Genomic DNA, 16426 nt, shown 5'->3' with positions numbered 1-16426 from the left:
TTTTATAGCTGTTATATAGCAAATGTTTTACTATGAGATATTCAAAAGATTATGTTTGGTTAAGTCAAGTTTAACAGTAATGAGAAAAAAATTCACTTCAGAAAACAATACTAAAACTCATCCTACATGTAGAATATTAATTATAAAAAGAAAAAAAAAGACCGACTGTAGATTAAATTGACACATTTTTGTGTTTACTTTTTACAGAAACTTAAGCAAGTTTGTAATGAAGAAGATGTAGTTGCCAGAAGAGATGACAACGATAAGGACGACAGCAATATTATGTAAATGCGTTTGATTTGTAGCACATCCTCTTTATTGGTTCTGACACAACATTCTACTTCGCAAATGGTTCCATTGTGACAGAACAGCTATGAATTTCCTCTGTCAAGGCTTGATTCAGAGAGAGTGTAGCCATCTGCTTTTCTCAATATTCAAGATTTTTAAGTGTGCACTATGGAGTTTTGTACACTAGGCCCCTTGTTTATTTTTGATATTTCTTTGACATTTTTAAAATCAATTGAACTTGCCAATCCTATCCTTTTGTCCTGTATTGAAATGGGGCTTTTGCTAAATTACAGTATAATTAAGTACAGTACAGGACGCATTAAACATTAAAGGACAAACACATAACGCTATATAATTGTAAGTAATTTTGTATTGTTGACCTCTTTTGTCCCAGAGCATCAAAGTTAACACGATGTAGTTGGAATCTTACATGTGACCAAAGGCCGACCTAAGGATATCCACGGTTCAGTGTACAGCATTTCAAGTTTTGAAAACGTCTTGGAACACCGATCAAACTCAAAAGTTTTACCATTATTTTGATGTTTTTAAACGTTTTTAAAGCATTTTTTAAAAGGTGTTACAAGACCAAAGTCAGTGTAACTAGAGTTAAAAATTACTCTAGTTACATTGACTTTGGTATTGTAACACATTTTAAGAATGTCATAAAAACGTTTAAAAACATCAAAATAAAGTTATAATAACGTTTCTGAATGTTAAATTGAAACGTTATTAAAACGCTTTAAAAACTCCAAATAATTACGTTTTTAAAAGTTAATATTATAACGTTTTACAAACGTAATAAAAACCCTTTGTAAACGTTTTTAAAACGTGATACAAGAACAAAGTCGATGCAACCAAGGTTATTTTTACGTTATAATAACGTTTTTAAAACGTTACATTAAATCGTTATTTAAACGCTTCCAAAACTCCACAAAATTACGTTTTCGAAACGTTTTACTAAAACGTTTTTTTGAACCAAACTCATACGTTTTTATAACATTTTTTTAACGGTAAATTGTTAGCTTGGTAGGCCCCTAGGCCTACTAATAATAGTATACTATAGGCCTAGTTATAGGCCTGGTCCTATGAAAAACTGTCTAGGCCTAGGCCTAAATAAATGCCTAAAAAATGCACTGTCTAAAGGTGACGTGCTAAAATACTACAGCATATCATCAGAGCCAACACCAATTCCTGTAACAATAAGATTATTATTGATATACTGTAAGCTAGAAGCTAGGCTACACAACAATAATGCCCCATTAAATAATAACATGATATATATATATACATATATATTTTTGTAGGAAAAGATATGTGATAGACCGAAACATGACACTCTCCTCACATAGGTATTTGCCAGTCGCCATGATGAGACAAACATACCACAACATTTGCCATGAGTACAACCACTCAAATATTGGCATCTACGAAAGAAGGTGGTACAAAGCATACAAACACCCAGCAAGACGTTAGCAAGAAACACTCTGGTTGTTTGCTGAAACTTGTAATGAAAGCTACACACAATTTAAGGTGAGCAAAAGAAAAATAAGTGAATATCTCATCACTGTTCAGCCAGAGTACATGAAACAAATATATTGGAATGGTAAAGAAAATATCAGCATGGTGTGTCAGTTTTATTAAGAAACAAAAATAATACATTACACACTAGCAGACAGGAAGGCTTCAATCAAGTAATTAAAAAATCTGAAAATACTGTCAATTGATGAATGCCTTTTCAGATTAGTACATACAGTATCTCAGTATGGTATGTTATTGATAAAGCAGCAAATGCCAATGTTTGATAACATTTTTTATTTTTAACAAACCTGGTTTTGCATTATTGTAACTACTGTATATTTATTCCTCAATAGGAGCAAATGACTGGCTCAAATGGATGTGATGCAAACAATTCCATCTGTGTGGACATGATGAAATGGACATGCCCAATCCATGGTTAGCAGAAGGTAGCGATGCTCAGAGCTCTGCAGCAAGTGATTAAGGCCAAAATATTTCCAAAGAATTAAATTAAAATGATTTATCTAGTGATTTTTTTTTTCTGGAGATATGAAATGCCACACACTTAAAATTGTGTTTTTTACGCATCTGGTTTATATTGCATGCCAAATTTATAATAAATAAATAAATACTATACGAATATTAATGTACCTGTTTCACTTGCAAAATATCTTTAATATTATTAAATGGTATTATAATCCCATTCAATAGTAATTCTTTTAAAGCAAATATGTGACCCAGATTTAGAAAACAAATTGTGAGGATTAATTTTGAAATATGTAATGTGCGAAATTGGATGAAGTACAATAAAAAGTTTGAACAGACTAGTTAAAAAAAATCAGAGTGACTATTCCTACACCATTCAAAAATAATTAGTATTGATATTACAATATCTTTATAAGGAATTATCATTCTGGCACTAATCATCAATGATAATTTTTGTTGAAAATATATATTTTTTAATTAACTATCACTGTGAAAAGCCCATATTCAAATGCAATGCAAAGTGGTGTAACATAGCCATGACCTAAATAATTATTTCATTAATATAACACTTTTTTAATATAAAAATAAAAATTAGTTTAAAAATTACAAATGAAGACAATAACAATATGTATAATAGACTATCTTGTTTCTCAATCTTTTCTAATGTACAGTAATAATAATGCCCCTGTATTTTGACCATCAAAATGGCTGGACATTTGACCCTCTACTAGTTTTTGATCCAGCATAGAACCAGCAAGGCCACGACTAAGGCGGGTTGTTATATTTCCGAGAAGAATGCAGAAAATTAGTCTTTGAACTAATCTGAATACTGTATATAACCATTGCCAATGTATTATGCAGAAGTTAAATTCTGTGCACATTTTTACAAGCCATTTTCCGCGCAAATTTGAGCTGGCTTTCAAGGTATCCGCATTCTACGACAAATAAACTGGCATTGTAGTAATGCTGTAGTAGTAGTAGGTCCTAGATAGTTCCATGGATCTAATAATTAACATTTAAATTAATGCACTTTATTTAAAATAGTGTTGTTTGTTTGTCTAATGTTTGAAATATTATTATTATTATTATAGTTTGTATGCCTAGGCCTAAACTAGGGGCCTAGGTCGCGCCAGGCAATTGTATTCCATATTCTCTATATACGTTACGGTTGAGTGAATCAGCTGACTCCCTAGGGGTCTAGTGAAAATTTCCGAAATAAAAACTGGGGCAAATCGTTATTTTACACATAATTGAGACATTTTCATAAGAGAAAACCCATGTAAATGAAAAGAACGGCCAAATTTACATTGCAATATCTAAAGTTTGACACGATTTTTTATGGGGTTACAGAATGCAAGCCTTTGAAAGTCGGTACATTTTAGGAAATTCCCTATCTTATAACTCTAGCTCAAAGGGACCCAGTTCACGAGCCTCGTTTTCGAATACAGCGCTCCAAAATCGAGTGCCGTCACCGTCATTGTTGTCGCCCATCCCTCTATTTTACATTGAAAATTAATCGTTTCATTCCCGCACCCCCCTTAAAGTGCAGACTCGGCTTTTCCGTTTGACTTACTGTTATATGGTGATGTTGTTTTGTCACAGATCCCCAATTTTGCAGTGAAGTTTGTAAATTCTGCTGAGGTGAACGGTGGGCCGTTGTCACTTGTAAGTGTGTCGGGTATACCATACCGACCAAAGTGGTTCACCAGCTTGTTGATTACTGATTTTGCGTTGGTAGAATGGAGATGGTCTACTTCCCAGAAATTTGAATGGTAGCATACTGTTATCAGGTATTCTTTTCCATTGTAATGGAACAAATCAATTCCGACATTCCCCAAAGGGCGATTTGGAATCTCATGACTTTTTAGGGGCATTTGTCCTTGGGAGACACTGTTTCACAGTTTTCTATCCACTGCTGCTCTTGATCTCATCATATTGGGCCAATAGACATATTCTCTAGCTCGGCGTAAGGTTGACTCTATACCAGTGTTACCAATGTGAAGATCTTTCTTGATAAGTTGTTTCATCTCCCCTTGGTACTACGAGTATTTGACCTCGAAAGACTAAATCTTCGTCGACGCTTAGCTCGTCTCACACTAGAATATGGTTTTAGTTTCTGGCATAGCTTGTCCTTGTGATCAGGCCATCCATCTTGTATACAATCTTTCAGTAATTGTTGTACCTCGTCGTTGGCTGCAATTATTTTAATCTCCTTTATTCTTTAATCCGAGAGGGTTAGGTGCTGCACAGCATAGACCACTTCGAAGTCCTCTTGACCCTTAACATAAGGCGTGAAAGATCTATTAAGAGGGTCTGCGATTAAATTATTTCTTCCTTGTATGTACTTGATAGTAGTATCATATGCCAGAACTCGTAGCAACATGCCTTGAAGGCGCGTTGGTGCCTTATCCAATGATTTCTTGGCAGTGCACTCAAGGGGTCTGTGATCTGTGTACACAGTTACATGTCGTCCATAGTACTAGTGTCACTTTTCTAATGCGAACACCACAGCTAACATCTCTTTTTCAATTACAGCATATCTGGTTTCTGTCTCATTCAGTGCACAGCTGGCATATGCAACAAGTTTCCCACCTTGAAGTATCGCAGCTCCGATACCACGGTCACTTGCATCAGTGTGTAATACCAGGTCCTTCTGTACATCAAAATAACTGAGGATGGGAGCCATCGTCAACAACTGCTTTAAATCTTTGAAGGCATTGTCAATTAAGGCACATGCATCCCATGATCACACTGTGTCCGTGCGAGTTAGTGCAGAGATCGGCTCCATGACCTCAGATAGCTTTGGTAAGAATGCAGATAACTAATTTACCATTCCCCGCAGTCGGTGTATTTCATCTTTATTCTGTGGTGCTTTCACCTGAAGTACGCATCAATTTTGGTTGGGTCTGGTTTTAAACCATCTTTGGATACAATGTGGCCTAAAAAGGGTACTTCATCTACTCCAAACTTTTTCTTTGCATCGTTTCAGTAACACTTTCACTCGACAGTTGTGCTCTTCTATATCTCTGTCCCAAATGATGATGTTATCAGCAGTGAACACCTTTCAAGCGCTTGCTGAAGTTTTTTTGAAAAGGGAGTCTTTTCCAGAAATATCGCCCCCACGGTGTAGCCATGGTCGTGAGTCTGCTAGGTAGCCATCCTTTAGATCACATATTGAAAGAATACTGTGCCTTGTTAAGATTTGGCAATATGTCTGAGAGTACCGGCAGTGGATGGTGTTCTCGTGGTAGGTATCGGTTGAGGTTACCTGGGTCAATACAAAATCTAATGCCTCCAGATTTCTTCCTAGCCACTACCATTTGGCTGACCCAGTCTGTTGGGTTATCAATCTTGCTCAATACGTTTTGCTGAACCAGTTTGTCAATCTTCATTTTTACCGCAGGTTTCAGAGCCTCTGGAAATCCTCTCGCTAGCCTTATAATTGACATAGCATCTTCACTTATAGTAATGTAATCTTTATCTCCCAGTAGAACTCCAGTCTTTGTTTCATCGAAAACTTCTTCATATTCTTTGATGTAGTTGGGTAAATATGAATTGACAGAGTTGACTTGCTGGCCCATCGCTTCAGCTGCAGTTCGACCTAGGATGGGAGTTAAGTCTTCTTCTACCACGACGCAGTGTACTTTGTATTTTTTTGTCTGGTAGATGGGTTTCTCATCTTGACAGTTGTCCGGCCCAATGCATTCATTCCGGCATTGTTCCACATCCTCAGTTTTATCTCGTCTTTGTCAATGTTGGGGGCGTATTTCTGAGGAACAAATTTCACTGTGGCCCCACTGTCAATTTGGAACTTTACGGGTTTTCTATCAATCTCCATGTTGCAGTATATCGGTTTACCTAGGTTACGGCTTACAGCATTGTCGTCCGCAGTCAGTGCAGGTCCTTCCCCAGGCGGAAATTTTTCCTTCCGGAAAGGATGGTCTTTTCTGCAGAATTTGCAGAGTCTTGTTAAACTTCTTGGCTTTGAGGCTGCATCATGGTGGATTTGTTTCTCTGATCTTTGCTGTTTAGGTTGGTATATTTTGTTGACTATAGCATCTTTATTTTTGCTTTTCTCTGTACATTTGCATTTTCAATAGCCTTACAGATTTCTATAGCTCTAGGTAGGGTGAGATCATGAGTGGAAGCCATCTTTTCTCTTATTTTATCATCAGTTACACCCATCAGATAGATATGTGTGCATATGCTGTGAGTATATGATTTAAATATGTGATTTGTTTTTTTTTTTAATAAAAAGAAACCACCCCATGCTGGTGGCATGACACAGGCTCAGCAATGACCAATACAGGCAGCAATGGTCAAGTTGAGATAATGTATGGAAATAAAATGACAATAAGAAGAGATGGATATTCAACTAAAGAAAAAAGATAATTGAAAATTGATAAATGAAAATATTTTTTTTATCCATGTTTGCATTTGTTATTTAAAATTTTGTTTTTATGATTTAGAGAATCGTGTTGTTTGTACATAAATGAAAATGATACTAAATAAAGGTGCGGTTACCCCACAAGAGAGAAATAAAAGACTCCTTTAATATCGAGGGAGTAGCATCTAAACAAGTCAAGTCCTCTCAGGAGTGAACCAGGGCACAGTCTTAGGACCACTTATTTTTTTATTACATACGACATAACCCATTTACAGAATATCTACAGATATTTAAATTATATCAATCTGTCTTTTCTAATCAACAGTTGTATGTTATCCTGGTAGGTAGAAGTGCATAAGGTCTACATGGGATATTTTTCCAATATTTGAGAGGCTCTTGACCAATGAGAAACCTGCATTTGGCATCACATGACCTTAATGTATATAAAATGAGACTATTCCAATTAGGAGCAGGGGTGTTCTAACCACTATTCCACTCTAGTTCAGGGGAGTTTTAACAACTATTCAATTTAAGAACTGGGGGTGTTTTAAATACTATTCCATTTTTAAAGCAGGGTGTTTAACCCTGAACCTTCTTTATTCTAGAGCAGGGGTGTTTAACCCTAAACCTATTCCATTTTTTAGAGCGGGTATTTAACCCTAACCCTATTCTATTTTACTTTACGAAAATTTAACCCCAATCAAACATGACTACAACCAAATTAAAAATACCCTAACACTAACTAATTTAATAACCGCAAATTTACCCTATGATGCAAGATAGGTCACTTCATTAAAATTATATTTGTTTTGTGTTTTTTGTGTTATTTTTTTTTTTTTGTCTTTTTATTTTTACCTTTTAACAACTTTTCTTTTTGTTGCAACTTCAACTTCATTTCTCATTAAACTAATGGCGAAAAGCCATATGTTCTGTTGTCAAAACAGACATAGTAAGTCTAGATGGTATTATTATTATTTATTATTATTATTATTATTATTATTATTATTATTATTATTATTTGTTTCTTATCAATGAAATACTCAGCTGATTGTTAACATAGTCGTTGCAATGCCTTACGTATGTAAGGTTATCATCCACCAGTGTTTTTTTTAAATGTCATCGTGTATGTAATTATTATGTTATCCTCCACCGCCATTATATGATTCAACATTGATTTAGACGATATGCATTCTTGATATGTTACTATAGTTGGCTCTTGTGAACGATCGCTTTCAGAATTTTCATTAAAACCACCGCCTCTTGTTCGTGTTACTGGACTAAATAAAGTCATCAAGACGGAGACACATTTAAGAGACAGAAAGGGTGTATACGATCATAACAAAGGAGAAAATGGTAAATTAGACGTTAACCATTATTTTCTTTTAATAATAAAACTTTTTATATTGCTATGTGTCCTATATTTTATAAACCAGGGCACACTCTTAGACCCCTTATTTTTTTTATTGCATACGACATAATCCATTTACAGAATATCTACAGATATTTAAATTATATCAATCTATCTTTTCTAATCAACAGTTGTATGTAATTATCCTGGTAGGTAGAAGTGCATAAGGTCTACATGGGATATTTTTCCAATATTTGAGAGGCTCTTGACCAATGAGAAAACTGCATTTGGCATCACGTGACCTTAATGTATATAAAATGAGAAATGGGACTATTCCAATTAGGAGCAGGGGTGTTCTAACCACTATTCCACTCTAGTTCAGGGAGTTTTAACAACTATTCAATTTAAGAACTGGGGGTGTTTTCAATACTATTCCATTTTTAAAGCAGGGTGTTTAACCCTAAACCTATTCCATTTTTTAGAGCGGGTATTTAACCCTAACCCTATTCTATTTTACCTTACGAAAATTTAACCCAATCAAACATGACTACAACCAAATTAAAAATACCATAACACTAACTAATTTAATAACCGCAAATTTACCCTATGATGCAAGATAGGTCACTTCATTAAGTGTTATTTTTTTTTTTTTGTCTTTTTAATTTTACCTTTTAACAACTTTTCTTTTTGTTGCAACTTCAACTTCATTTCTCATTAAACTAATGGCGAAAAGCCATATGATTTGTTGTTGAAACAGACATAGTAAGTCTAGGTGGTATTATTATTATTATTATTATTTATTATTATTATTATTATTATTATTATTATTATTATTTGTTTCTTATCAATGAAATACTCAGCTGATTGTTAACATAGTCGTTGCAATGCCTTACGTATGTAAGGTTATCATCCACCAGTGTTATTTTTTTTAAATATCATCGTGTATGTAATTATTATGTTATCCTCCACCACCATTATATAATTCAACATTGATTTAGACGATATGCATTCTCGATATGTTACTATAGTTGGCTCTTGTGAACGATCGCTCTCAGAATTTTCGTTAAAACCACCGCCTCTTGTTTGTGTTACTGGACTAAAAAAAGTCATCAAGACGGAGACATATTTAAGAGACAGAGAGGGTGTATACGATCAAACCAAAGGAGAACATGGTAATTAGACGTTAACCATTATTTTCTTTTAATAATAAAACTTTTTATATTGCTATGTGTCCTTTATTTTATAAACTGTAATATATTATTTGTGCTATATTGCAAATAAGCCGGCTTTGGTTAAATGAGTAACGCAGGTATATTTTTTATTCATGTATCTTTGGGTATTGTTGTCCTTCTTGTATACTTCTGATAAGTAATAATTTATATTATAATTATGCTTATTTAAATCCATACGAGCATAGTTTTGTTATGTTACGTTACATAAAATCGGATATTTGTGTTAACCTACCTGCCTGAAAAACCGTAACAACATGTAGATCATCAAAGTCTTCATCTGACGAAGTGAATATAATTCCATATTTCAGCTTAATTGAAGAACAAACAACGACTTTACGGTCGATTTTACTCTGAATTTTTAGCTCTTTTGAACACGTGGCATTGATTATAGAGCCAACTATATTCCTAATGTTTGACATTAATGCCATGAAAAAAAAGTTTTTTTTTCATGGCATTAAGATATGTTAAGATATGCTTGTAGTTAATTATACAAGTAAGAAAACACGAAGGATAAAATATACTTCACTTACTCGGTTACGGCTTACAACATTGACTACAAATGTGTGACTTATGCTCCCTGCATCTGAGGAAGAAGTATATTCACGTTCAACTACATGCACTTTTCGTGTGCATACACTGGAACCTTTAAAGTGGTTTTGTCGTCCGCAGTCATTGCAGGTCCTTCCCCATGCGGAAATTCTTCCTTCCGGAAAGGATGGTCTTTTCTGCAGAATTTGCAGAGTCTTCTAAAACTTCTTGGTTTGAGGCTGCATCATGGTGGATTTTTTTCTTTGATCCTGTTTAGATTGGTATATTTTGTTGACTATAGCATCTTTATCTCTAATTGCTTTCATATGTACTGTTAGATTAGATTAGATTAGATTTATTCGTTGTAAACACCAAGGAAAGCCCACGAAAGTCTAGAAGAAGACTTATTTCCAGTGGGGTCCTTCTGGTGGTGATTGGGCTGTACACCGGGAGACAATCCGCTACTCTTTTCCGAAGAGTGTACTGCGTACTTTAACGTGTACATGGGCCATAATGCACACAGGACCAACGGCTTAAACGTCTCATCCGAAAGACGGTGCGCTATTGTAACTTTTATTTCAGCCCTCTAGCTGAAACACAAGAAGAGGCAGCGATGGGAATTGAACCGGAGAACTAGAGATCTCCACGGTTCAGCGCGCACACAGCGGCTACCACCAGATTAGCCGACTGTGCTAAGCTGCTGTTGCAATTTTAATTGCCTTACACATTTCTATAGCTCTAGGTAGGGTGAGATCATGAGTAGAAGCCATCTTTTCTCTCATTTTATCATCAGTTACACCCATCAGTAATCGGTCCATAAGTAATTTGTCCTTCATGCATGCACAAAAGCTACAAGTCTTTGACATATTTCTTAGAGTAGTAATATATAGTGTTCAATGGTTTCTCCCGCATTCTGGTTTATTTTGTTGAACTTAAAACGTTCAAAAAAGTCTTGCTGCTGACCAAGGAAGTGATTGTCGAGCTGTTGCAGAATCTTATCTACTTGTTGAGCATCAGCAGGGTAATACAATTTTAAACCATTGTATACTCTTAGGCTGTTTTGTATGGCTGGGGTTGACTGGCTAAATATTTAGAATAGAATATTTTGCATTTGAGTTAGTAACAAGAACTTATGGGTTTCACTCTTCCAAAGATTTTTAACGCGAAATTTACATTATGTTCACAATAAATTGAAATCGATAGAATAGTTACTGAGATAGGACTCAATGAGCAATGTATTTCGACAGATTTCACACCCAAGGACGATACATTATATATGTGAATCACACCCTACAGTCATCCATGCATAACTATAGTAGCCAATCATCGTCTATTGACGCTGTGTGTGTTTGGCGCTTTTTTGGACTTTACACTGCCCGTTTGATTAAATCAGTTCTAGATTGGCTATCCTTCAGAACACACGCAAACATGTCGTCGAATATATATTTTCTAGTACAATGGATAGAAGAGAAAGATTCATGGGACGTTCTTCCATCGAGGTTTAGTGTTAAGAGTGTACACAATCCATGCGCTTTAGCCGGGGACTGTTTGTGACTTTTACTGGAAGAAAGGCGAAGAGTCATCACCATGTCATGTATTAGCATACGGTATGTAGTACACATTTATTGATAAAATATAAATTAAAAGTCTACGTACATAGGCGTACGTATAGGCCTATTATATATTTTTTTTTTATAGATTTTATATAATAAAATTATTATTATTATTATTATTATTATTGTCATTATTATAATTATTATTATTATTATTATTATTATTATTATTATTATTATATTATTATTATTATTATTATTATTGTAGAAAATGCTGTCTAAACGTTTTTGTCGGACACCATTCATAACTTAACGTCGACAAAATCATCATATGAAGAGATATTAAATTAAAGTCAACAATAGATTAGTTTAACTAATGTTTTAGAATACATTCATAATCAAATACAAATATAATCTTTAGATTAAAAACTAGCCTACATATATTTGATAGTGATTAACCAAGATAGGCCAAAAAATCGTTTGTTTGCCCTCCTCCACCCGCCCCTAACTCACTGAAAAAAATACAGGCGGAAAAACAAAATAAAACCTAAAATAAAGGGTTTTTTAAGCTTTTTCTTTACAAATTAAAAAACAAATGTGAGTTAATTTATCTTTATTTTTTGCCAGATGACCTACAAATTAGTCTAAAGTTGTTGTCTGATGTAAGATATTGCCATTATAGGCCTCTGTGGGTTATTTTAATTCCATCTGATGAGTATTTAAAAAAAAAATAAATTAAAAAAAAATAACTTTTTTCACCCTCCTCTATTTATCATTTTTAAAAGAAGAAGGGTCAACAAACAATTTATTTTATTTGGCCTTATTAAAAGATTATTAGTAAAAAGTTTGAATATGCAAGATTAAACAATTGAACATACCAAAAGTTACCTACTGTATTAAGCAAACTTCATTTTACATTATTAAACCTTGATAATGATTCGGTATGTTTAACTCGTTAGTTTGATTTAATTTGATAAGGCCGCTCTTTTTCCATATGCGCTAAAGGGTGTGTTATTACAGTAACCCGCAGGTAGCCCGTCGCAGGGCTTGGCAATAGACACAACTCTAGCGCATAACAACCTTGTTTTCCGTTTGTTAGTAATGACGTCATCACCACAAAATTGCTTTTGTAAATAAATAAGGTCATTTATACTTGATCCACTTTTGATTTGTATACATACATAACATTTTATTATAAAATAAAACACAGCAGTGTGGGCTAAAAACTTAATAACTTACTTAAAACTGATAAAAACTTAAGAAAACTGATTTGGTTTGATGCCGCTCTTTTTCCACATGCGCTAGAGGGCGTGTTATTAGAGTAGTCTGTCTCAGGGCTTGGCGATAGAACTAAGTCTAGTTTATTACGCATACTCACCGTGTTTTTCAGTTAGTTGTTGATGACGTCATCACTACCACAAATTGCGTTCGTAGCATATTAAAAGAGGTAATTTATAATTAATCCACTTTTGATTTGTTGTGTTAGTGGTGTTATATATTATCATTTATTAATAACTTAACACAACAGTGTGGGCCAGAAAAATAATTACAAGTAAATGTGTTTTCATTTAAGGAACTCAAAACGAAATGGAAAAAAAAAGAGATCCGAAGTGGCAAAGAAAGCTGAAGCAGAAGACAATGATGATGAAGCCACAACCTCCTTTGGAGTTGGTAGAAGACAAATCAAAAAGCCTGCTCGGCTTCAGAATAACCTAGAAACGTCCGATCAAACCCCGGTATGATAATATTTTTCAATTTAGCGTTATAATCGATTATACACATTAATTGGCACACAAGAGTTGCCGGAAACGCAGTGCTACAAAAAGATGAAATACCTTGCAGAATAACCTCAAATTTTGAACAAAGGGGTTATAATGCAAGAGACGACCAAAAAAAAAATACAACAAAAACGACCACCTGACTCATAACTAAAGATGGGAAGGGTACTTTGTGTATGTGAACTTTAAAATGATGACAACGATAGAGCCTCCAACGATAAGGTGTTGCGATAACTACAAAAATCAAACGCCCCTATCTAAAATATTTTTTTTTAGGTCAAAAAAAAAATAAAATAAAAAAATCGTCAATTTCCTGACGGTTAATTTATATGGTAACTTTTCTGTATCCATCTGCATAAAAATCTTTACATTGGCTAGTAATTAACGATTTTTGTGGTAAAATATTAGTAAATTTTATTTATTTTCCTGTATTTTGACTGATAGTACATCTTCAAAGTACAGTAATTGTCTGAAAAAATACTTAATAATAAATTCCAACACTGCAACTATATGAGCTGCACTTAAGCTTAGCACGTATTTGCTGTATTAGTGTCCCTGTATTAGTATCCCTGCTTATAAACTTTCTACTTTCTTTTTTTTTTTATTATTAAACCTATGTAATTTCATATTATGCTTTGAATTATTTATTTTTTGCAGACTTGTCAAAAATGATAAAAAAAAACCTTAAGGAGTTTAAGGAGGGAATGAAGCAGCAGGAGCCCAATGAAGGAAATAGCCCATCATCACATTATGTGAAACAAACTTCAAAGGTTAATACTAATTACTAAAACTAATATTTTAATTTGAACCACAAATATAACAACAAACCAATTCCACAAAGCACAAACTATAAAACACTTCATCATTAAAATTTAATTGAGATTTATAGCTGGGAGCTATCTTTAAACTAAATATACATCAACACATTTTATTTTGCCAGCGCAGGCACTGGAATTTCTGTTTGATATCAATAAACGCATGAAACATTAATTTTATTTATAAAGTTTATTAAAACTTTGTTTTTTAAAGGTGGATATAGGGTACGGAAAGAGGTACCCTGCTATGTGCCACACAATCGAGCGACGGCCCAACCAAACTTGTGAGAAGTTTATTCAGGTCTTTATTTAAGGTTGAAGAAGTGGTCGGGAAGAGCATCACTGGCCGAAAAAGCAACGCTCACTTGACCACTACTGAGCCAAAGGAGCAGGCCATCATAGGTAAGAGAAATAGAAATAATAAACTACTGATTACAGTACAGTAGGTCTGCAGTTGCAAAGTGTTCTGCACTTTCTTATGCTATATTATTTTTGGGGGGCTGTTGCTAAGCCGAATCTTATATTTATGTGCCAAATTTGACCAAAAAATGGAAAAAAAATTTACACGATTTTACCAAAAAAAATCATACTTAGAAGCTAGTTCGTCACTGAAAAATTCAATTTAAATATATTTGGTATCATACTAAAGTTCTACCATGTGATGTGTATGATGACATGTTATGTTAATTTTGATACCCAAACGATAATATTAATTAGTTAGATAATTAATTAGATAATTATTAATTAGCCTTCGTCTGAAATTTTTTCAACAGCAAAATACAAAATTAATATCTGACATTATTCATTTTGTATTTCGGAGTTATAGTTTGTTAAAGGTTACATATTTTGACACCAAAATAACTAACTTGAATATATTTGTTATCATACGGAAACTATTAAAAACAAATACCAAATGATGATAAAATGATTTCATCATACACATCATTTGGCATATTAAAATAATATACCAAATGATAGGTATGATAACACATTTATGTTAATATTGTAACCCAAAATTGACATTTTTGATAAATTTAAAAATAGATGTTATTTATGAGAAATACTAAGATAACAAATGTTATATTATATACTTTCTATAAAACTGGTGAATTTACATTACTAGACATTGGCATACACGAAATGGGCTGTTGAATTGCTAAATTTTTAACTTTTGAGTCAAATTTGACCAAAAAATTACACTTTTATAAAAAAAAATGTATTTTTAAACTATGTTACTGAAAGATTCAATTAAATGTGTTTAGTATCATATACATCATCATAAATTAGTCCTATAATTGTATAATGAAAAATTTTATTGATCTTGTAATGTGACGAAAAATATGTTGGCTTATTCTATAAAATTATTATACATTTTTTTCATCCTCAGATTTCACGATGAAGAAATTCCCCAACACTTCAGTTGCTTTGCTGAGGCAATCATTGGCCAATAAAGTCAAAGAACTAAACAAAATTAAGGCGAATTAATTCAATTTATATTTATGTCCATCCGTTTAACCATAGCTCAACTACCGAATGCCTAAACCTAAGAGGCCAGACTGTATTTATATATTCCAGTAACTAACATAATTTCAATACCTTTAGAATTATATTACTGTAACGATTATGATGGACAAATTTAATAAGTTATTATCGTTGATTTTAAAATGTACTGTTCGTAACAAACTGGGAGGGATATTTTTAGTATGTGAATTTGATCTTATATTTCATCATTTTTACAATGTAAAATATTTGGACATCTCTGGATCCGCCCCTGCATCAAGAGAACTTTAATTATATAAGTTAATGTTAATATTTAAGAAAATTTGAATTTTTAATTAACTAAAGCTTGAGGTCACTTGTCATGCATTTTCGGTGAATAAATTTTATGAAATATTTACTTATAGTTGTGTCAGTAAAATTTTGTTTGAAAGTGTGTATATTATTATAATACTATGGATTGTAATTGCTAATTCATATGTTTATTTGGAACTCTGTGGAAATTTACAAAGAAAAATTATAAATGACTATTTATTTATAGTAAATTTAAATACATACAATTTCATATATTTATTTAATGTGTAATTATGTATCTTTTTCTATAGAATTTCAATAGTGTTCAATCACTTCTTATATATTTTCTATACAACATACATAGACTTTCTATAGAATTTTATACACAATTTCTATAGTATTTACATTTACTTTATACAGAATTGTTCTTTGGCTTATAGAATTTTCATATACTTTATATAGACATTCAGAATAGTTTCCGTATAAATACCATACAACTTCTATACATTTCTATAATATCTATTTATATAATTTCTATAGAATTTACATACACTTTATACAGAATTGTTATTTGGCTCATAGAATTTTCATAAACTTTCTATAGACATTTAAAATACTTTCCATAGAAATACCATACAACTATCAGTACATTTTTATAAATTTCTTTATATAATTAATAATTAATTAATAATTTACTTAATTTTA

The 16426-nt window shown here is 32.9% G+C and overlaps 1 long non-coding RNA gene across 4 annotated transcripts in view; it reads left to right on the top strand.

The window, feature by feature from the left end:
- Positions 1–15799, top strand: part of LOC117103768 — a 23696-nt gene extending 7897 nt beyond the window's left edge. The window contains exons 2-11 of one of the 4 annotated variants that reach the window (XR_004444655.1): positions 1593–1818; positions 2160–2252; positions 7886–8029; positions 9053–9196; positions 11238–11391; positions 12728–12784; positions 12911–13073; positions 13773–13885; positions 14145–14332; positions 15318–15799. This is a non-coding gene — a long non-coding RNA (uncharacterized LOC117103768). Of the gene's footprint in view, positions 1–1592; positions 1819–2159; positions 2253–7885; positions 8030–9052; positions 9197–11177; positions 11392–12727; positions 12785–12910; positions 13074–13772; positions 13886–14144; positions 14333–15317 lie in introns of all 4 variants that reach the window. The other 3 variants (XR_004444654.1, XR_004444653.1, XR_004444652.1) reach the window with 3 other exon arrangements.
- Positions 15800–16426: the final 627 nt, after the last annotated feature.

Source organism: Anneissia japonica, unplaced genomic scaffold (genome assembly GCF_011630105.1).
Source record: "Anneissia japonica isolate Jap-2015-1 unplaced genomic scaffold, ASM1163010v1 scaffold287848_len282238_cov107, whole genome shotgun sequence".
NCBI classification, from domain to species: domain Eukaryota; kingdom Metazoa; phylum Echinodermata; class Crinoidea; order Comatulida; family Comatulidae; genus Anneissia; species Anneissia japonica.
The sequence above is the reverse complement of the archived record's forward strand: the minus strand, read 5'-3'. Positions and strand labels throughout refer to the sequence as shown.